General features: G+C 43.9%; 1 protein-coding gene across 2 annotated transcripts in view; it reads right to left on the reverse strand.

Annotated features, from left to right (window-relative positions):
- MEP-1 (zinc finger protein MEP-1) overlaps positions 1-20,913 on the reverse strand; it is a 33,335-nt gene extending 12,422 nt beyond the window's left edge. For both annotated transcript variants that reach the window (XM_050193641.3, XM_050193640.3), the window contains exons 1-2: positions 20,815-20,913; positions 19,441-19,525 (exon numbers count right to left, since the gene is read on the reverse strand). The gene's annotated coding sequence lies outside the window, so the exon portion shown is untranslated. The remainder of the gene's footprint in view (positions 1-19,440; positions 19,526-20,814) is intronic.
- Positions 20,914-23,076: the final 2,163 nt, after the last annotated feature.

Genomic DNA, 23,076 nt, shown 5'->3' on the forward strand with positions numbered 1-23,076 from the left:
TATCTCACTTTCAAGAAAAAACAATGTTTCAAATCAGAACAGCTACTTGAATTCAGATATTCTTGAAAGCTGTAGGGCATGTCACTCACTCATCCAGTTCGCACTAAGCACTGTTATGTTTGGTAAAATTATCGCCAAGGCAAGCGGACACAGAAAAGGAATGGACCTAAATTGGCATAAAAACAGTGAGGCTGCATTTCTAGGCTATTTTCTGCTTCAGCTTCAATCATCGTCTCCACGATGGCATTGTGCATATCCAAAGGCCTCACTTAAGCGATCACAGCCTCACTGTGGATAACGCGACACTGTTCTAGAAGAGAAACATGGGCAGGTTGGTGGTAATTAATGTTTTGGAAAGTAACAGCGCTAAATGGTCAAGGACTTGGGCAAAGCAGCGCCCATGTCCTGTTCTTCTTTGCGTAAGTCCTTGTCCGTTTAGCGCTGTTACTTTCCAAAACATGACACTGTTCAATACATGATCTCTTCACGCAAGCGCTGATTGGGCAGGCAAGCTTGTTATGTTTAAAAATTATTTGAGTGATACTGAGTAAGCTGCTGGTTATGACCAGTGTAATTGCCATCAAGTAATGTGAAAGAGTATTTGAATTCTAAAATTTCCCAATCTAATTAGAACATTTGAGAAAAATGACCTCCAAACCCGCCGTGGTTGCTCAGTGGCCATGGTGTTAGGCTGCTGAGCACAAGGTCACGGGATCGAATCCCGGCCACGGCGGCCGCATTTCGATGGGGGCGAAATGCGAAAACACCCGTGTACTTAGATTTAGGTGCACGTTAAAGAACCCCAGGTGGTCGAAATTTCCGGAGTCCTAATCAGAAAGTGGTTTTGGCACGTAAAACCCCATACATTTTTTTTAATGACCTCCAAATACGGAATAAAATATTTTTAAATTTCTAAACAAAGTGAGATCTTTCGTGGAGTCCGGTAAAAAAGATGAGGCTTATTTATCTAACATATGCATGTAATGATGCTGTTCGCAACTTGCAAATGAGAAAGCATTTTTTTCACTTATCTGAAGCACCATAACAATGATGTCTAGTAAAACAAGGCAGCAGCATGTCATGAGATACATGAAGACTTGTTCATTGAAGGAGAGAAATTTTATACTAAACTACAGCACTTCACTTTGTCTTAAAGGTCTGCAAACATAGTGAGATTAGCTAAATAATAAATTCCTTTGCCTATATCAAGACAACATATTTGTATACACACTGCTTAAAGGCGAGGCATTGCTATTGAATGTTTGCTGCAAATTATTCAGCAGCAGATGTTACTTGCCGGGAACAGATACGATGCCTCTGTGCAACAACCGTGGCTCTTTTGCAGCAGAATCATTTAGAACAATCCTGACTTACATTACTTTCTCTGCCTCGAAACTCCGATAAACGATGTTATACCGTGCTCCTTAAAGGGCTACAGAAAACAGTGCGGGCTCGTCTACACATTCTCTCTCACAATTTCAAGTAGTGAAATCTCAAACCATGCACCCCTAGTTAATAAGTGAATATTGGTATCCTATGTCTCAGTCTTCCTTGTGTGTGTTTCAGGAATGTTTTTTTTTTTTATCTATGAACCAACTACGAGGGTAATTCCAGATGTTTCCGGCCCGACACCTAAAACTTGCAGCGATTTCAAAACAGTCGCTTCAGACACACAGCGCCATCTCTTAGGAGGCCTGCATATGAATTTCAACTCAGCATGCGTGTTCATCAGTAGCAGACACTCGCCTGACAAACACAAGGCACGATAAGTGACGGTAATGCTAAAGATAGAGTGTCGAGCCGTAATTACGTTCCTCACCAAACAAGGGGTTTCTGCAAGTGTTATCAAACAACACTTGGATGGTGTGTACGCAGAAGTTTCCCCTTCTTATTCCGCCGTGAAGAGAGAGCATTGAGGATGAGCCCCGCAGTGGTCGGCCCGTGGAGGTGATGACCGAAGGAATTGTATCTCTCGTTGAAGAGGAAGTACTCAACGACAGGAGGCTGGTTGAAAGAAACTGCGGCACGGGTGGGACTCACTATAACGACTGTGTTCTGCATAATTCATGAGAACCTTCACATGACAAAGGTCAGTGCAAAGTGGCTGTCCGGAATCCTTTATTCTGTGCAGAAGGAGCATGATGTGACCTGTTCTCTCAAGTTTTTTTTTTAGAGCTTTGCCGTGGGAATGAAAGAGAAGTGCTGGAGTCAATTGTCACCGAGGATGAAACCATGGTCCTTTACTATGATCCCCTTTCCAAAAGAGAATTGATTAAATGGCATAAACCAGGAGAAGCGCCGCCAAGAAAAACCAAGGTGACTCAATCAACCAAGACGATCATGGCAACAATCTTTTGGGATTGCCACGAGATTATCTTGATTGACTTTAAGAAAACAAATACTACCAAAAAATGCGCAGTATTACACGTCACTTGTACACAAACTGCATGATGCAATAAACGAGAAGAGGCTAGGCATTTTCCATCATGGTGTCCGCCTGCTTCATGACAACGCTTCAGTTCACATGGCGAGCGTTCCAAAGGCTGCAGTGAAGGACTGTGGCTTCGGGGAAATTGATCACTCGCCCTACAGCCCAGACCTGGCGTCCAGTGACTACTGCTTCTTCTTAAAGACCTTCAAGGCAAAAAATTTGCTGCTTATGATGAAGTGAAGAGTGCTGTCCGTGGACATTTTGAAGACAATAGTTCAAGGGTATAGAAATGTTAATGCAGAGGTGTGAAAAATGGGTTCAAGCGAAGGGAGATCATATTGAAAAGTGACACTGATGTTTCATTTCTATCTCCATTAAAGGTTGGTCAGGCCGGAAACTTATGGAATTACCCTCGTAGTTCAACAAGATCTGCTAACTGTCCTCTGCACCAAGGGCAAACTAGTAGCTTGGTCATGACAATGAAATGGCTTGTTTACAGTCTTTAAGTGCTGTCTGGATAATAAAGTGGTTACATGCATAAAAAGACATCAAAAACAGAGCATCAGAATCTGCAGATTACCTTTGCTGGCCCACTGGAACCATCACGCTTGTGTTTATTTAACATGTAACCGATTCTTTTCTTTTTTGTTAGGAGATTTCAGCGTTTATGCTTAACAAAGGCTGAATATAATGATGGTATTTCCATTACGAATGTGGCCTCATTATAACAAGGTTAAACTGTAATAATACGTAAACTACAGCTAGTGTGGTCATTGTTAACTACAGTGCGACAGAAAAACAAAGGACATGAACAAAGTGAACACAGAGCATTGTGTGTTCGCTTCATTCTTGTCCTTTACTTTATGTCGCACTGTAGTTAATGAATCCACACCAACTCACCCGGCTTTCAGTTCTTGTACTAATGCGGTCAGCCTCGGTTTCTGATCGCCTTTGACAATTGGCCATTACATGAATACAAAGCCGAGAAGAGAAATGGCACCGACCGCATCGAGGGTGACACAGTGTCAACCGGGTGATGTTCGCCTAGCAGAGATTTTGACAGCAGTGCTTACACGCCTCCGCAATGAACAGTGGGCTCCAGCAGCAACTAGGGTGTCGAACCAAACCCAAACAGGAATTCTAGCTGGAACTTAACCTGAACGCGAATCGATATTCTTAGAATGTGCCTGAATCCAAACCAAACCTAAACTGGGGGTGGGGAATAAAGATTTAAAATAATGGTTACCGATTCGGCACGAAGCGGTTCAAGTGCAAAGGGTGCAAACAGGTGCCAACAGATAAGTAATTCTTGGAAATTATTACTTCCTCAGTCAGTTATCAATAGTTGCATTATGTTGCTCTGTGTGTAAATGTGTGCTGGTAACTGTACGGCCACCTGGGCAAAGATGCTTGCACTTCTGAACTCTGCCATGCCAGTTGTGTTCCACTCCAGAAACATTCATTTAAGGGCACTGCAGAATCACCATTTCTGTTGAAGCTCTCAATTCGGTCGATAAACAAGCTTACTTTAAATGCATTTAATTCAGCCACGAAATCGGAAAATACTGTGGTAAGCAATAGGAGGACGCTCGTGCCGCCACCATCAAATTTTTTTTTGGCTTGCTGGGAACGCTTTTCGGAAATAAATTTTTGGTGCCATGCAGTCTGGAATTTTTACATGACGTACAAAAACACAGACAAAATAAAAATATCAAGCGGACATGGATATTTGATCTCTTGTGGAATCACCCAGGTTTGGCACCTCCAAGCATAGCATACAATGCTCTTCAATTTCTGCAAATCATTCCTGGAGCACGATATGCATGATCTGGGGTGCGATCGGAGATGGTTGTTCAGAAACACGCATTTAGTTTGTGTAAAGTTTTGCCTCACGGGACTGGCCTAGGCCAGTCGCATGAGGCATAACTAAATGCAAATTGAATGCATGTTTTGAACAACGATCTTCGATCGTGCTCCTGGACTTTGCTTAGTAAGCGCAGGACTCAGCGCTATGTGCAATTGCCTAAGAAAGATTGTTGCTGTGTTTATCACCAACTTTACTTGTTTATGGTTCAGAAAGCATCAATGGATTCACCTGCTCTAATTTAAAGAGAGTAGAAAACTGAGCAATATGTCACTTGCTGGCTTCTTTCTTTGCTGCAGACTAGAAGTTTGGAGTTCTAATTTATGTAATACAATGATTCTGCGCTGTTATCACATGTCACAGTTCGCTCACCACCAGATCCAGTAGCAATTACTTGAAGCAAAAAAAAAAAAAAAAAGTTAACAGACTATGTTGCTGTCGAGGTGTGGAAGCTCAGCCCCACCCCGTGCAGACCTAGGCTATCTCACTATTTAAATATGTGTTTGATAAGCACATGAAAATTTCCCCGAATCTGCACTGTTGAATCATAATGCAAGTCGTAGGGACGAAACGTTTTTACTCATTCTTATCAATGTGCCTCAGTTGCTTTCCAATAAGTAAAATTTAAGAAGCCATTGCTGAAATCAGTGATGGCAGCAACTTCACCTAGACAGGCGGCCACTATTCGTGTTGTTGGTATCTCAACGCCTGGAACTATGTTGCATCCTCAAGGCCGATGCAATTCCCCCACCCACACAATACATGCCAGCTTTATGTCCGCTCTTGTAGCGTCAGCTCTAAGCACCGAAGTCATAATAAAGCAAGGGCAACTTAATTAGATGCCGCTAGGCATAAGGCGCCACAGAACAGCCGCAACACACTTTCACCCAACCTCCATTTCTCCAGTGCTTCTACTTCTCCAAGCTGCGTCCACTCTTCATGCCACCGCGGCACTACACGATGGAGGGGCTTTAAATGGAAAGAGGGGGCTCGCAAGTGCGGAGGATTTTTGCAATGCAAGTAGTGTATGCTTTTAAACATTTGCTTTCACTCTTGTGATAAAGAACAGACATGTTCAGACCCTACTAGATCAGTAGCCGTATGAAATGCGAGGGAGATAGGTGCCGAATCAAGTGCCAAGTTTCGTTGGTTCAATTACCAGTTATCACTCCTGCTCAGTGCTTGGTCAACCCTACATTCCCTTCTCGTTTCTCTGTAATGTATGTGCTGCCTTGACTGAGCGTCGGTGCTATTTCTTTCAGCTCAATGTCACGCCTCTGTGCACTAGTTGTGCTGCGTACTTATATCTTGTTGCAATTTGCACCCCGACTGGTCCACCTCTTGCATCTGCGAAGCGTCCTATCCTTCGAGATGCTCAAGAACAGCAAGTTGAGCAGGACTTTCAACAGTGCTTTCGCGCATCATAGTTAAGTTACGAGCTAGATAACAGATATGGGCAAGTTCCATAGGTGTGCCCTATTCTCAATTGACAAAAGACATCAGTTCATTGTGCTTTTGTTCGGTATCAACAATATTCTAATGCTGCTCATGAGCTTACTAGGTCTCATATACCTTAACAACATTTCTTCAGTTTTTTTTACAGGAAAGACTTCAAGTCTATGGCAAGGACAACTGTGAGGTCACTGGCTTTCGTTGTTACAGATGTCGCTATTTCATCTACAAGTATACTACCCTTGATGCTTCGGTGCCCATGCACCCAACATATTTGCCATGCTTGTTCGATGAATTAAATGAAAATTAAATTCTGGCGTTTGATGTGTCAAAACCAAAATCTGTTTTACGAGGCACGCCGCAGTGGAGGACTGCAAATTTTGATCACCTGGGGCAACCCTTTACCCCTCGAATTATTTTCGGAACAATGTTCCCAAAATACCGGTTTTCTTTCTTTAATGCTTGATGGAATAGGCACATTAAAAAAATGTCAGAAATACATTCAGAACTATATATTTATAAAAAGAACACAACGACAAAAAAAAAATTCATCCTAAAGTTAGCTTCACTGCACTACTTGGAGTTGGCTTTTTTAGCGACTAAAAAACATAAACGTCCCAAACACGACCTCTGTGCACTGTGTGGGCTGTGGTGCAGCTGACTGCCATGTGGGTTCACATTTAGTGATGCAGAAAGGCCTCAGTGCGCCACCCGACGAAGATGACGCACCGCCACTTTTTTGGTTGATCACTTTAGAAAAGTTTACACCAATTTTTTTTTTCAGCACCATCTGCACTTGAAAAACACAACTATGTGCAAAAAAATACTCAGATTGTCTTTGGTGAGATAAGCTGGCACTTTTTACCATGGACTAGTTCAGCTTGTCCACTGTAGCCAGTGTGCAAAACATGTGGAAGTGCCTAGATCGTCTATGGGAGGTAAAGGGTTAAAGTGCACCCAATTCACAGTACATGGAAAGTTGCTGCATTTCGCCACCTATCAAAATATGGCCACCGTGGTCAGGAATCGAACCAGCGGCCTTGCACTTAGCAGTGCAACGCCATAACCACTAATCCACTGCGGCGAGTAGGTTATATGCATATGCAGTGCAAAGGAGCGAATATAGACAATTGACTACAGAATTATACTACAGGACTACGGCCAATAATACTGCGCAGGCCTCTATTGTAAAGATGCCGTTTCCGGGTGTAGAACATTCGACCCTGAAGGATAGACCAAGTGCTGCACAGCATATGCCGGAACAAGACTGATACATCATTACAAAATTCCTGACACGAGTACTTTGAAGTTCTAGGACGTGGATATGCACGTGTGTCTTTCAAGTGTGCTTCATGACTTCAACAAACGTGTCACATTCTATAGGCAGCCACTGCCAAGCAGCAGCAGCTTTGCTTGAGCCATTAGACAACGTTCCTAGGAATGTGACACCCATTTTGTTGCAGTCCTCGCAAACAGTGAAATGGGCTCTCTTGCTGCAGGTCTGTTGTGGTGAATAAGTGTGGCACATGTGGTATTGTTTATCATAGAATAATATGGATACTCACGTATGAATGCACTTCAAAAAAAATATGTGAAACTGCAACCTTTGTAGATGGAGTGGTTACGCATCCGACTCTACATAGAGCTTTTGTACAGGGCTTGATGTAGGACATTGATAAATTGACACTATTGTTTAAACGTGATCATATAAGGCTCATGTACAGGTTCAATAAGCGCTTCCTGCCACTGACCTAGTTTATGAGCGACGGAACTTTCAATATGTTCCTTGTTTTTAGGCACTTGGCCTTGAGGTATTTCATGTGGGGGGATGTTCTGAATCACGTATGATGCCTAAAAGAAAGGATAGAAGTGCTACGCCAATTGTGCCATACTGCACCAAACCATGGAGCTGCGCCATCCTGCATCAAAAAACTAATTTCAAATGGAGTTGCCAAATTTAGCAGGATGTACTTGTTCAGTGGCAAACACATAGCCCGTACACATGCGTTGGCTAGCGCTTAGCCCTGCAATCCGTTTCAGCATCAGTATCTCTGGAGTGTGGATGTTTTTGGTGGCATAACTAACTAGGCCACCATAAAATGAAAACCATTTTCTGCTAAACAATGTATTACAAATGTTTTACAAAACTGTTACGCATTTGCATATATGCGGAACAGCTAAAGATGATTTGAAATGGCGCTCATTTAATGGGGCGGTTGGGAAGGAAAGCTGCGCTGAGTGAATAAGGTCGCACAGTCTGCTCAGTGTGTAGCTCATCAGTATCGCTATACATATTAGCACTCCATATTGCGCCCTCGTGGTACATCTACGTCTATTAATGGATGAATGCCATGCGTGTGACGTTTTAGATCTATTTCGCACGTGCACGTCTGCTTACTGGGATAGCGCCGCACGCCGACAAATGACCTGCTTACTTTTATGAAACTTTCTGGTCACACATATACAATGGCAACTGCAATCGTCACTGAAATTTTCACTCGGGATACGCTATTTTCTGCCCGGCCACACCAAACACAATGTAGTTCTTGCCACCACAGAATGCAAGCCAAGGATTTAATGTTTCATATTTAGTCAGCCTTAGCAACTAAATCGATGTCGTAATAAAATGCTCGACGAAACCACAGGCCTCCGAAATTGCGTTCGCGGCAACAATGTTCATGACGTGACTTGCGCAGATAGAGTCCAAAGAAGTTAAACCATCGTTCGGTGCATGAAATATTGGTTGCCTTTTTACACTGGCTTTACGACGCCTGTGGAAGAACCACGAATAAGCTCTAATATTCAAGCTTATTCAAAATATTGGTCGATGGCACAGACCAGAATGCCAGTGAACATTTTTTTATCACTTTGTTGTTTTCAAAAATACCTTGGGGCTTTTTCTCAGCAAGCGATGCGAAATACTGGCAAACGTGCAGTGACCAGTACGTCACTTTACGTTTATTCGGCAGCACTCTATCTTGACTGAATGTCACCGTGAATTAAAAGTTACAACGGGCATTACACGAATGGCGGCCACTGTGCCTTGATGGGTGTTGTTCGTGGCGGCCACTGTGAATATTTCTCGTTGATTGTGCACGAATATATTTAATTAGCTGAATTTATAAGTTTACCTAATCGATTTGATGTCAATGAAAAAGTTATGGATGACATTGAAAACAACTGCTAATAGCGTTCAAAGCAACTTAGGATTTGTGAATACTTTTTTCAACAGGAAAGAAAGCCCGTGAAATAAATAAAAAAAAGAAAAAGAAAAATGCTGTGACCGTGACAACGCTTCTGTGCACCAAATATTTCATCAATATTCACGCGAACCTCGTCAACCAGTGGTGCTGGGAAGGAGCAGCCCAGCTTTTTTTATCATTACATCAGCAGTTTTTTGGTGCAAATCTTCAGTCCCTATCACAAGCGAAGTAGCGCTATCTTGTAACAATTTGCTTTCCGAACTGTTACAAGACCACGACCCAGGCTTGCATGTTCATAATATATGCAATGCACTGGTAACATTTACCAGTGCACTTATATTACTGGTGCGGGGATGCATTGTCACATGGAATTTTAAAAAATTGGAGGCTTTTCCTTGCTTTTTTTTTTCTTGTTGGAAAAAAGGACCACGCAAGTCCAAGGTTGCTATATACGTTATCAGTCATTTCTTGACCTATTCCACAACCTTTGCATTGGCATATAATTAAGGTAATAAATGTTTGTTCACGAAAATGAAATATTTGTTGCTTGTTCACAATGAAAAACAAAAATGCGCGACTAGCATAACACAAGCCTGTGAACGGAAAACCTTCGGTTCTTTTTTCTTAGCCACATTTAGTTGGCACATCCAGTATGTAATTTTATGGTGGTTTCTGAGAAACCTGTATGAGTTTCCTTGTAGGTTCATGCTGCAGTCATGTGGATGACTGCAATTTTTCCCTGTCATGAATTTCAATTCCCTTGCAGGCTTCCACAGAACTGATCTGCCGCAACCTAGTAGTGCTCTGCAAAGGAACTACATGTACTTTTCTTCGTGTGCCTGTATTTCATTCATATTGTCCTTTACCAAGCTGCTCCAAAACGGACAATTCATGCTCCAAATCAGCTCCAAAGCACAAAATCTGCTCCTCCCAGAGCTGCTACTATTCCTTAGCCACTTCCATCCCTGCTAAAAGCTTATGTTCTCTGAAAAGGGTGCAGGAGCTTTTATGGGGTAAAGTTCGAACCAATTTTTATCTGCTCATTTAGACACTTTCTTCGGATCAAGCTACCTTATCACTTACAGACTGCAAGGTTACAGTAAACATATCTATATGTCATCTACACAAACAGAATAAAAAATGGCTGCAGGTAATGATGCAGAGAGCAAGTTTATCTTCCCAATGAACAACATTCAGCTCAGCACACATTCCTGAAGTGTGCCTAGTTTCTTGTGTAAATTGTTGTGACAGTGTATAGCCAATTGTGGCACAGAAAGTAGAAAAAAATTATGTGGTCTTATGTGGCAAAACCACGACCTGATTATGAGGCACACGATACAGCAGGTACAGTTTGACAAGTATGTTTCTATATTGTTTCACAGTCTTCCCAGATACCAATTCCTGACAAGTCACAAGATATTATCACATAGTGTTGTAGTATGCCTTTTCCATATCAACCAATACAGAGAACTGTTTGTGGACAAATACATCACAAATATTAGCCTTGACGTGCACAAGATGGTCAGCTGTCAACTAGCATCCTCTAAAGCCACACTGATATGGATAATGTAATTTTCTAGATTCAAGGAAATGTATCAGAAGACAGTTCACCCTTTTGATGCATTAGCATTCTTAAAGGACCCCTGAAACGGTTCGAACAAATTTTGCAGACGCGTAGGGTACAGCTAAAATTAATCATTCACACCACAATTTGTGTGAAACGTCTCATATTAGGAGAGCTATGGACGATTACAAGTTACCTTCCTCCATAGTCATGCATTTTCTCCTCAACTCATTCGCCGAGTGATCGGGGCTAAGCTCTGCCTTCACTGGCTCTGCATCATGATGGCACGTCGTGTCGACTTCCGGTTCTCTAGGAGCAAGCACGCTAAGCCTCTTCAAACTCTCCGCCAGCTGCTTGGCAGTCGACCTCAAGCGAGAGCTATCAAAGCAGCGTGCGTTGCGAGCATTCTGTCGAAATGCCGAATGTGTCTGGTATTCTGGTAACCACAGGAAAGCTGGGTGTTTCGGCAGATGGCTGGAGGCATAAACTCAAGCTGATGAAGGAACTTTAGCGTAGACATATGTGAGCGGCCTGATCGATCTGCACGATCCAGCCATTTGGTAGCGCAGAGCTTAACCAGCCAAACAAAGCGCTAATAACGATCTAACAAAGTGTAAAACATTTTAAACATTTACAAAAACAATGTGTTGATTACACCCCGGCGAAAAATTTACACCAGCAGCAAAGAAGAATACATTTCGTTACTGCGAATGTGTATGGTGGAGCTCTGTGCCACCAGGTGGCTGCACCGTGCAGACCATTGACATTTACACTTCTGCTCTTCCCGTTAAACGGCACAGTCAAGTGGCCAGGCCCTGTCCCCTTGCGCTTGCCTTAATACCGGACTCAAGAAACACTATTATGTTAGTAACCTTCCAGTGTAAAGTGACGGCCGCAAACACGCAAATCCTGGCGCCGATTTGATAATGGCAGTCCGATGCGCTGCAGCCAGTCCGCTCGTCTGCTGCCTTGCAGAGGGACACGATGTCGCCGCTTGACATTGCCAGTCGCTACGTTTGCCGTCCACAACGCAACAAAGTCGAATCATGGTGCTCGCGAAAAGACTGAGACCGACTCTGACCGCGGAGCTCTCATCAATATGGAGCGTGTTGTAACACAAGCAGACGATGCTTGCTGTGTGCCGGAAGTGCTTAAGTGTAGTGAGAAATTGTTCTTGTGCATTCTCTTTCTGTTACTTTCTTTTTATAGAAAAAAAATTAATGAACATTTTAACTATTACGAAGATCATTTGTTTACATAAAGGTGGAAAAAATTATCCATGACGCCCTGGGCAGCCAATCGGATAGCTGGCCCCACTGACATCAATTGGGTGATTAACGTCATATGGGTAGGGTCGGCTGAAAATTCCGCCGAGCAGTGTGTTGCGATCGGCAGCGATGTACACTTTTAAAACCTTGTAATAAATTACACGCTTTACGCAGAGCACTTAGATGCGTCAATTAATGATCAGAAGGACCTACTCTAACGACTCAATATGTTTGTACAAAATCGTCAAAATCGTTTCAAGGTCCCTTTAACATTCTTAAGGTACTTCATGCACTTTCCGGAGGCTATGTATCTACGTTTGTACCTAATTGCTTTCCCACCTACTTGGGTCACTTAGTAGTCACTTATTAGTCGTCAAATGGGTACAGGTAACAAGGTTCAAAACCAACCATCGAACCAACTTGGATCACTGAGTATGTGAGAATGTGTACATATGTGCTGCTCTTCAACAAACCTCTTTCAGGCCGACTTGGGTCACTGTAAGATGCGGGACTGAGTAGGTACTGCTGTTCAAAAACTGCCAACTTGGAGCACTGGGTATGTGCCATTCAGTCTGTGTTAGTCTTCGATGAACCTATTCGATGCCAGTTTGGGTAACTGGGTGTGTGCCGCTCTTCAATAGACATTTTTGATGCCAACTTGGTTAACTAGGCAGTGCCACTTGGTATGTGCCGCTCTACATTAATGAAAAAGGTCCCTTCAATTTGTCCTATGTTGTGTGGAGTTGAGCCCAGATCACAAGGGTTCCTCAAGGACAGCAATGTGACACATTAGCAGGCTGCGCCACTGAGTGTGCGACAAGCAAGGAAGCAATTTTCAGCGTTCACAGGCACAGGCGTGCCACGTTTCAAGTCTCGGAAGCCATGCGTGGACTTCTCGGCAGTGCGACTAAATGGCGCAGCGTGTCGAGAAAGAAGCGCGAGAGGCGCACAATTGCCACATGAGGTATTTCTCGGCGTTCGCACGCACTGGCGCTAAATGGTGCCGAGTGTTCTTAGGGAAGCGTGATAGAATCGTCTCGCTGCAGTACATGCCTCATACATAACTCGTTTCGATGGTAGCAATACGCTGTGCATTATAATGATTTAATGATAGCACATTACCGTCGACAGTCATCGTGAGATGGGTTCTGCCGCAATCATGTATTTTCTTCTAATAGCTTGCAAGGTAACGTGTGAGCTCCATCCGGCAATAACCTCTTATAGAGGAGAGGTCTTTACCCCGTTTCAAAACCGGAACGACAATAGCTTCTTTCCATGTAGATGGTAGGTAGCTGCGAAGTATCATCCAGAACCTGACACAAGCCAGGACTACAAATAAAGAACAGGGTTTATTTCAGACACATCTGGTCGTTGTCGTCTTCAGTAAGAGAGCTCATGGGTGCACATGCCGGGATGCACGCGCCATGCCGATGCACGCATGTACTGTTAAGCAGTGGGCGCGATACGGCACTTCTTTCTAAAATCTGTCCGGGGGCTTTTCTTTTCCAAGTTGATCCTCTGGGTAGGCTCCGGTGTTCCCCGGTACTTGCAGCTTGACCTGTACTTGACCCTATGTTGGTTTGCTAGCAGACTTCATCTGTCGGCGGTTGATCAGGTTGCGAACCTCTGCTACTATTCTCCATTTCACTCTCCCTTTGTTGTGTTATGGCAGTTTCCTGCTGAATTTCCCGAAGTCGCACTTGGTCAACATGTCTTCGCTGTTCTCGGCCTTCCGTATCCACCGTAATCAAGCATCTACCACTGGCGACAGTCACTATGCCAGGCAGCCATCTCAGTGCCGTGTGGTTATACTGTTGCGATCAGACTCGTGTTCAGGGAGGAAACGAGGTAGGTGGTGCTGAGACCCGACTCCTGACTGAAACACTTCTGCCCTCTTGATCTGGGAAGAGAGCAGTTAGTCTGGTCCTTGGTTGGGTGCACAGCAACATCTCTGCAGGCGATCTGTCATTCTCTGTCGGCGTTATCCTGTAGAAAAGCAAGAATTTAGCGAGTTGACATTGCAGCGACCCCGATTTATTTTTCTTTAGTGCTTCTGTAACGGTGCGCACCTAACACTCAGCTGGCCTGCTTGAATGTAGATAATAAGGTGCAGATGTAACGTGACGCACATGGTTATCTTGGGAGAACATCTTTGTCACCGTGCTGATAAATTGGGATTTATTATCGGACACGACCGTGTGAGGCAGGCCGAAGGGGCAAAAATTCTCCGAAGCACTTCCACTGTGGTATCAGTCGTCGCAGTTTTGAGCGGCACCGCCTCTATCCATTTTGTCCCTGTGTCCACCAAGACAAGGTTCATATGCCCTTTCACCAGACCAGCAAAGTCGACGTGCAGTGAAGACTAACGCTTATTGGCTTCTGGCCAACTTGAAGAAACCTGAGCTGCAGGTAGTGGCCAACACTGCACACATTGCAGGCAACTTTTTACCAGGCTCTCTATATCACGGTCCAGCCCAGGATACCAAAAGACCGTGAGGCTCTTCATTGCTGTCATGCCCGGATTGGATTCGTGCAACTCTTGCAGCATGAAGGCCAAATAATGCGGTGCCCCAAATAAACTAATCCAACGCTCACTGTCAGCTCGTGCCTACAAGTGAAAAAGGTTGAAAACACTGTTGTTCTGCACTTAATTCTCTTGGCCAGCCATGCAGGATCCACGTGTTTACCTGACGAAGCAGTCTGTTTTCAGCAATGTTGGCTGCTAGCTTCTGGGGACACAGAGAAAACTCCGTCAATGCTTGTGCGTGCAGCACATATCCCACGGACATACTTCCTCCTGCGTTTTCTAGCTTATGCAAAGGGAAGCAGCTCAAGGCACCGGCATTAGTGTTAAGCTGTCCTTTCCAATACTCCCAATTCATATTGATATGCGGAAAAGAGTAACACTTAGTGTTGGATCCTTGCTGCAGCCATTTGCAGAATGGGCTTATCCTGGTGAAAAAGCCCGGTTAAGGGCTTGCGATCGGTTACCAGTGTGAAACAGTTGCCAAAAGATAATCACGAAACTTGGTCACACCAACAACTAAGGCAAGCCCTTCCTTCTCCAATGGCGTGTAGTTTCTCTCTGCTGCCGTCAAGTTCTCAAACAGAAACCTATCGGGTTTCCCGACACCTGGCTAAGGCGCACCCCAGCCAGGTGTCCTTTCTGGCCGCACTGATGGCATTTGGTGCTTCTATGTCGGCACACGGTATCGTGCAGCCCATTGCAATGTTTGCACAGAGGGTGACTGCTTTCCAAGCTGCTGATTGGTGTCCATGGCTTCCAACGCAATTGTGGATGCAGGACATTAATGGTGCTGTTTCCGTTCCCATGATATCCTCCTGAATGTCTTGGACGTCGTCTTGCGCCTTCTCGGAAACCCTAGCAAACTCTTCAACCTCTTCCAGTCAGCTTGTTCCGCATCAACAAGGAACGTCATCGTCCCGGATACCACAAACGATGCGGCCTCATAGCATACAGTTCATCATGCTACCGAAGTTGCAACTTTCGGGAAGCCTCCCAAGTTTGCCGATGAAGTCTCGAGCACTCTCCCCTTCCTTTTGCTTCCGCATAAGAAATTCATAACTGGCTGAAATTTCATTACCATGCAGATTGTACTGATCTTCCAAACATTTCACAACATCGTTGTAGCTTAAGCTGTTGACCGAGGTAGTAGGATGATGTCCTTGCAGTACATGCATGACACTGCCACTCAGAGAAAATATTAGCAAGGCGCGGCGCTTCACGGCATCCATTACTTCGTATCCTTCAAAGTAGGCTTCCAGGCGTATTACGTACCCCAGCTTCCCGCTGTTCCATAGAAAACTGGTGGCCGAGATGCCATGCCTTGGTGCGTCCGTCTTCTGCAGAATGCTATGCTGGAGTAGTATCCTATCTTCGTCCCCACTGAAGTATTGTCCAGAACCCAACACATGCCAGGACTACAAGTAAAGAACAGGGTTTATTCCAGACACATCTGGTCGTCATGTTCTTGTCAGAGCTCATGGATGCACGCGCAAGGATGAATGCGCCGTGCCGATGCGTGTATGCACAGTTCAGCAGGGGCATGATACAGCACTTCTAGAGCTTGTCTGACATGATACGGCAGCCTGGCAGCCTATATAGCATGGAAAAGTATGAGTAGTGCCATTTGCATGTCTTCATGAAGATTCTTGATCATCTTATACACAATTTTGTCAAGTCTCGGTGCAGAGCTCTTACATTTTTGCTATGTTCTCAGCTCGGCAATTTAAAAAGGACAGTTGTGTATTGCGTCCAGATCACCATTTGTAGGAAATGGAGCAATGCACTCAGTCATGGCACATAGTTGATACTATATTCAGAATATGTACAATCGTTCACAAAAACTTCATTCACTCACAACTTGTGGGCTCTCGCTGCCTAACAAGGCAACCAAGAGAATGGCACACCAAGCATGCGCACTGTCTTTGTCACTGAAGCCATCACACCTAAAAAATAGACACCAGCTACAGTTCATTCTGCCTGCATTTACAGTCCAGTGTCTTACATTCTGCAATTTCTGTGTGTTTGAGGAATGACTCTGAATAGTGATTATAGCTAGAAACACACTTAGTTTTCCTCAAGGGTGCCAGTTTGGTCTGAGGGATGGCTGTGCTGTCCCTTTAGCCTTCTTAGCCCATTCCATATTTTCATCAAATTTATGCTCGAGAGAATCCGCTCCCAGTTTGCCGTTATGTCTGCCTTCACCGCGATTTAATGCGTTGAAATTCGAAAAGATTTTCTGCATTTAGAGTTTAACACAGTTGACCATGCTTCGTTTTGCATCTTTCGCACCTGTTTGCAGTCATCCTTCCACCGTGTGACCTGTCTTTTAAATGGGCGATCAACCTGTCGAGAACAAGCATGTGCAGACCCCGTATGTGGCAGTGACACTAGTGCATCACATTTCTTGCTTTGCAATTCTACAACCAAAGAAATAATCGAACGCGTTTTTCCATATTGCGCTAGAGCATGTCAGTACAGTTTTTGCAGTAAATTGTGAAAATATTCGATGCAGGACTTCTTTAAACAGATTTTTCCAGTGATGTTAATTTGGCAAGATGCCCAAACTTGAGCACATCTTGTGGATCTCTCCCGTTAAGGGCAAAGATACTGCATCAATTTTCAGATACTTTCATCAGAACAGGCTGGCAAAATTTGAAAACTGCTTTGTATCGATGCAAACCACAACAAAAAGAATATCTGGATTTTGGCCAATATTGTGTGATGTTCCATTCTTGCTATTATTTTTTGCCTCAATAAGTGACATTCAGTGGTAATTAAGCAGAAATAAATGCTACTGAATCGTGCTCTTCATTTTTAAACCTGTAGCCACAACATGTTTTTTCTTGGGAGCTAGCAAAAGTGCACACCTTGTGGCCAAATCTACAGAACGTGCTTCTGACTGACCAAACGCTGCTATATTTTTCTGCTACAATAACAATTTTTTTCTCACTGAACTAAAATTGATTTTCTTGTCTTCGACACTCAGGCAGCAATATGGATATTTTCTCACAAGATTGTATATGGTCAGTGGACATGTTTGGCCTAAGTTATCTGAACAATGAGGATGACAAACCAGTTCTGCAGAAGCCCGCAAGGTGGAGGAATAATCATGAAAGCAAAAAATTCCGGACCAGCACAACTTTTTTCCTCAACTGCTAAGCGTTCTGAGAAACTCATACAGGTTTCCTTTATAGCTTCAGGCTACATTCAAGTGGATGACAATTTTTCCCCTTCATTAGCTGAACACACCTACATCAACATTGCTTTCAAGGCTGGTGCTCCAACATAGATGGTGTAACATTTTCCCTTTATTAACATGACCATGATTCAACCAGGCATTTGAACAGTCATAGCTTGCTTACAGCCACTGGGCAACTAACTTATAGTCACATGGTGTGATCATTCAGTGTTGGCCATTCCTTTAGCATTGGGGGAGAAACATGTGAGACTTCACTTTGTGTGGAATTTGTTACCACACATATCATGCTCAACCTACAAGGCAAAGTTCAGACTACAAAAAAATAAAATAAGCACACTGTGTGAATAAGTGCTTCAAGTTGTGTTGACAATATATAACACATAATCATTAAGAGGCTGATTTGTAACAAACTGTTAACACACAAACATTTTGCTGTAACCTATGGCTACTGACCACTTTTTCACAATAGACAGCTTTCCCACAAAGTCACAGACACAGCTCTTGCTGGTACACCAACGTGGCGGCCAGAATTACATCAGTGCAGCATATTCACAGCCGCAGGTAACTTGCTCCATTGTGATAGAGACACGACTGGAACTATATCTGCGTTAGAATCGCCTCTCTAGGAACATGTCCTCTGATGCTCTCACATTTCTTTTTGCTTACACAGGTGCTCACCATGCTGGCAGATAAACATGGCGGCTACAATGATGTCAATACAAGCCATCTAATTTATTAGTCGTCAGAAGTCTGAATACATGAAGCTCTCTACAGTTGTGAGCGAAGTATTCACATGTTAAGAGTATCAACAATTCTAATTTACTGTTATGTTGCATTCTGAAGTATTTACCCCATACATACACCAATTTCGCAAGAGTGTGCTCATGGGTTTATGGTTGCCTCAACAAAACAAAAGCAATTGGAACTTACTGAGAAGCCTTCAGATGGCACACTGATGAAAACGGCAAGTTGAATATCACAACACAGCAGTGTTGCATTATCTAGTAAACAGCTTCTAAGTTTGTACATTAATTACACTAAACATTTTCCTGTTTTCATAAAAGTAATTCCACATAGTTTAGGTACTTCCTGGCCTTCCTCCAAATGTTGCACCATGCCTTCTACCCAAGTAGCGGAAAAGCTTGATGATAAAAGTGTACAGAAACCTGTTTTCATCATCGGGTTTAATAAATTATAACATGCATCCCAGAAATACTTGAAGTTGCATTTAATTACCAATAAAGAAGCAAACATTCTGTTGTGGCAACTGCTTCATTTCAAGAATTTCTGCACTTTGCTAAAGTGGTAAACAAAAGGCACCAGCACAAAGTTGTCTGCACCATACTTAATACTAACCAATATTCAACTCGGACAGATTAGACAATGGATAACAGTAATGCTGGGAACTGTCCATGCCTTTTACTACCTGCACAGTTGGCTGCTATATGTGTATGTGTTTACACAATGTTCCAGTGCGTGCTGTGCAGTATTTCAATTACGAACACTTTACTGCAGTTCTGAAACTGCTGACTATTTGCACCAGGAAAGTTTAAGTATATCTTGGTACATATGCACCATAGGGCAGTAGAATGCAAGTGCAGTTTCATTATCAACACCGCATATCACAAACACAGTTCTGCTTTTATTCATTCCATCCTGGATCATATTACCAAAAAACAGCTCTATGAGTACTAAGTTCCTTCTGCGCAATGCAGGTAAACTTTAAAAAAATTATAGCTGTACACAATGCCACAATTTGTCAGGCATGCAGCAGATAGCTAAACAATAGAGCAAACATACAGCTTACCTTACCCTCAATATTGAGGTCATAATACTTCAGGCAAGGTAACCCATCCCACATGACCACAAAGGAGAAACCAGAATTTATAAAACTGGAGAACAAAAAGTGCACTTATAGAAAAGTGAGAATACCATTTGCGGATCCTTTTCTTGAAGTTGATGTTGTCTTTGTAGAAGTATTAATGCATCATTTGCGTGCCGACTTAAAGCTGTAAACCTAGGAATGAACAAAAAAAAGCAATGGAGAAGGTAGTGAATAGAGGGCACGCAAGTATTTACCTTTACATGTACGCCATTGACGAATTTAATTTATTTGTGTGTACAGCTGGTCATAATACGGGCAGAACGTGGTACAGGTGCTGGTGCAGCTCGAAAGAAAAAAACGCACCAGAATAAGAACAATGTAGCAGCGCTGTCTTCTCAAATGTTCACTTCAATAACGTGGATATTGCACCGAATAGGCTTATAAAATGAACCATTTGGAAAACAAGCCTTCAAAATCCTTGGAATGGTTCAGCTTACCCAAAAACACGATCTAAACAGGCCTCGCCATCAGGCCACACAATGACAAGCTAACAACACCGACGAATCGTCTGAAGAAGTCGATTCTGCGTACCGTTATAAGCGCGAGATAAATATTTCGATTTTTTTATGCCTCAGCCGCTCGTTTTAAGTTTAAATAATCGTTAACATGCGAGTACAAAACGGTATTTCATTTAACTAAACGACTGACGACCGCTTCGTGCCTTGTTCATGTGCGAAAACATTGCCTTGACAATACCAGCGTAGACTAGCTTCACACATGTTGTTATGTCTTCTCATATAAAGAATGCTACGCGATGCCGCCTTTGTACTAAATTAGCGCGCGAAACATTATGTTGCTCGGCGGAAGAAAAAAAAAGTGTAGATCCACACAAGTACGAAATGGTAGGATAATCACACAGTCTCCATCACCGGTGCTTTTCTTTTGGCGGGCCGTATTGGCGCTAGGGAGAACAGCAGGTGTGAAATGGAGAAAAGCACCGGACGCTCTGACAGGGTGTCAATTGGGCAGTAGCGGGGTCACATACTGAAAAAAAAGCGCTAATTCTGATGCGCGTACGAGCAGCCGACAGAGCGAGATGTATCCGGCAGACGAACCCGGCGACAGGCGCTTGCTACGCGAGAGGGCGTCCGCACTCGTAGTCGCGACTTCTCGCGGCATCAAAATCACTCCGTTAATATGTATTCAAAAATTGCTGAACATCACTTTAACCAACGTTGTTAACTTTGAAACGAAGCCTCGCTAATATCAAGGGGTATATACCTGAGACGAGCATCGCTCAAGAGGCACCGAAATAGCCAGTCTATTAGAAAACGGGCCACCTAGGCCTAGTCCGCCCTGTAAGCCGCGTCTAACAAACGATGCCGGTAAATGATTGTTTACCCAGTATTTCTTTGCATCAAAAAGCGTTGAAACCCCAAAAAATAGCGTTCCCTGACCATAGAAAGGCTCGTAATGCTTACTTTTTCGTGAAACCTGCGGGCAGCAGTGCACGACGGCGCGCTGCGGCGGCGACGGCTCCTGCGTACGCGAACTAGCCAAAGCGAATACCAAAATGGCGCTCGCAGGTCACGTGACGTGGCAAGTTAATTTGCGTTATTTTCAGTTTATTTGCCGTGTAGCATGCTTGGAAACAGTTGGAGACGAGCTTTCGAGGTTAGCATTGACTTTGAGCTTCATTCATTGGATTTATTATGATCCAGTGCAGCGGACCAGAAAACAGGCTTCCACCCCTCGGTCCCGAAGCAGATGGACTCGCCCAATGGCGAAGAACGTTTCTCCATGGAGGGCCCTGACACTTCCGGAAGTACTGGGAGCAATCTCACTGGCGAGTGCGCTCTGGCGCTCTTGGCGTACTGGGCGCTCTGGGGCCCTCGGGACGCGCTCCGCAAGCCCGCTCCGTATCTACTGCTGTGCACATGCTTCTGGAACAAGGCGTCCCATAAGAGTCCTCTTTCGATGCCTTGCTCAAAGAATTTCACCTTGGTCCATGGTCTGTCAAAGGACCTTGTAGGGACACACTGGTCATCAGGCAGGCTTTGTTGGCTATGGCAGTTTCAGAAAGTCGCCCCTGGACGCAGGTCTAGAAAGGCTGCAGTCGGTCTTGGATACCTGTGTCCTAAGTCGGACACAAGGTGTTTCTTTGCCATTTTCATGCCCCGAGGAAGGTCGCTATGCATTGGACCTTCCAAAATGGTAACGAGCTAACAATATATATTGCCTAAAGGTGGCTCCACAACTCTCCAGTTTCTGCGCGGCACGGCTTTTGAGCTTTCGAATAGAAAATTTGCATATGTATGCTCAAACGTGTCATGTTTCAAGCACTGAAGATGACAGCTGAAATCCACATTTGACTCGTCCAGCAACACTAACCAAGTGCACATACAGACTCAAGAGCAATTTCATAACACTGTGGACGAACACGGACTATACCAGGCACGATGCGCACGCAAAGGCAATAACAACCACCTGTGCGAATTCGACTCAGGGGCACGCCTCTGTAGGTGCCTTAGGTGCGCAAATTCTCATTGTATTATTTGTGGAAAACGGGCAGCAGCTTCTTTTTTTTTTTTTTTTTTTTGCGCGCTCATTGTAGAAAATGAATTTATTCAAGCGATGCTGTCCAAGCGACCAGATCCCCATGGAGCCGAAAAGGGAGAAGTAAGCGAATACCAAAGGGCAGGGCGAAATATGACTGCCCTGCCTGAAGTGTGCAACTAGCGCGACATGCTACATTTACTGAACTAATGCAAAGACCACACCTTTGTATGTATCTGTACCTAAACAATAGGCAAGAGTTTTGCTACATAGAGGTGCATATAGCCTCCCTTCCCCCGAGTTAGGGTACCTACATTTTGGTAAAACGCTACAACCAGACGAGGATACTTCGGGTGGTCACCGACTACTCTCGTATCTAAGCGCCACAAGGTGTATGAGTCCCGTCCTCCCCATCCCCTCGACAACGCCTCTAGCTGAATGAATCGTGGAGAAGTATTTTGTTACCAGGGCGTCATCGCGAAAAGGCTCCATGTGCGACATGTATGAACGACAAGTAGTAATTGGTAGCTTCAAGTTACGTAGTAAAGGCTACAGAAGAAAGCTGCTCGAGCCTACCACGATATTTATTACAACCGAGATGACTTTAGGCCGTTTATTTGTGTTTCAGTGAAACATAATTACATTTTTTGCTCGAACATCGCGATGTTGTCCTACATATATACATATGCTTCAATTCTAAGTATTTACCTTTTTTTTTTCGATCACCTTGGGCGCGATGAAGATAGAAAGAGAGAAAGGTGGAGTGCTTGAAAGCTGAAGATGCTTAAATAAGTAATCATCGTCATAATCGTGTTCAGAGGCAACAGCAACAACAATGTTCGCCATCAGAAAATGGAAACCGAACCAGAGCTGACGAGCTGTGCGCGGTTATTAAGCAGACGGCAGTATGACAAGGAAGAACATAGCCCGTCCCTCGAAAATGTAGATACCGGTAGTTAAATTCGCGAATCCATAGGAAATGATCAGGCCCACATCGGTAGTATTACTCTGAAGAAGAAGCAAAAGATCACTGTGATACAAGTTATTCCGTCACATCAAGTTTGATTCTCAGATGGACTCTAGCTTGGTGTACTTTATTCCAGTTGCATGCAGGCCGTCGTACAGGTGTCAGGCGAAGTGCTCCGTTTGGTGTTTTCCACTAGACGCACATATGAGTCCATGATTAG

Source organism: Dermacentor andersoni, chromosome 1, assembly GCF_023375885.2.
Source record: "Dermacentor andersoni chromosome 1, qqDerAnde1_hic_scaffold, whole genome shotgun sequence".
NCBI lineage: Eukaryota > Metazoa > Arthropoda > Arachnida > Ixodida > Ixodidae > Dermacentor > Dermacentor andersoni.